The sequence below is a fragment of the Bombyx mori genome, chromosome 10 (genome assembly GCF_030269925.1).
Source record: "Bombyx mori chromosome 10, ASM3026992v2".
Classification (NCBI taxonomy): domain Eukaryota; kingdom Metazoa; phylum Arthropoda; class Insecta; order Lepidoptera; family Bombycidae; genus Bombyx; species Bombyx mori.
This window is the reverse complement of record NC_085116.1, coordinates 4,612,447-4,612,761: the sequence shown is the minus strand read 5'-3', so window position 1 is coordinate 4,612,761 and position 315 is coordinate 4,612,447.

Below are 315 nucleotides of genomic sequence, written 5' to 3'. Positions count from 1 at the left end.
GGTCCGTTACCCCCTCGATCGGGTATCCGTAAAAATAATAATAGTAGAGTTTTCGGTATGATTAATTTTCTCCGGACTTGGCAGTGCATATTGCACTTGTAAATTGTAATATGTAAACATTAAGTACAGCTCTTAATAACCATGTACAGCTGTTTATGAGCAGATTGTAAATTGTAGTGTCGTTTATGATTTTCATAAGAATGTGGTGTATTTTAGAAGTATACGCTCTAATAATACAGTCACGTAATTTACATTGTAATTCCGTTTTGGCTGTTAAACAAAAACGTCCTTACAAAATTGTTTGTGAGTTTGAAA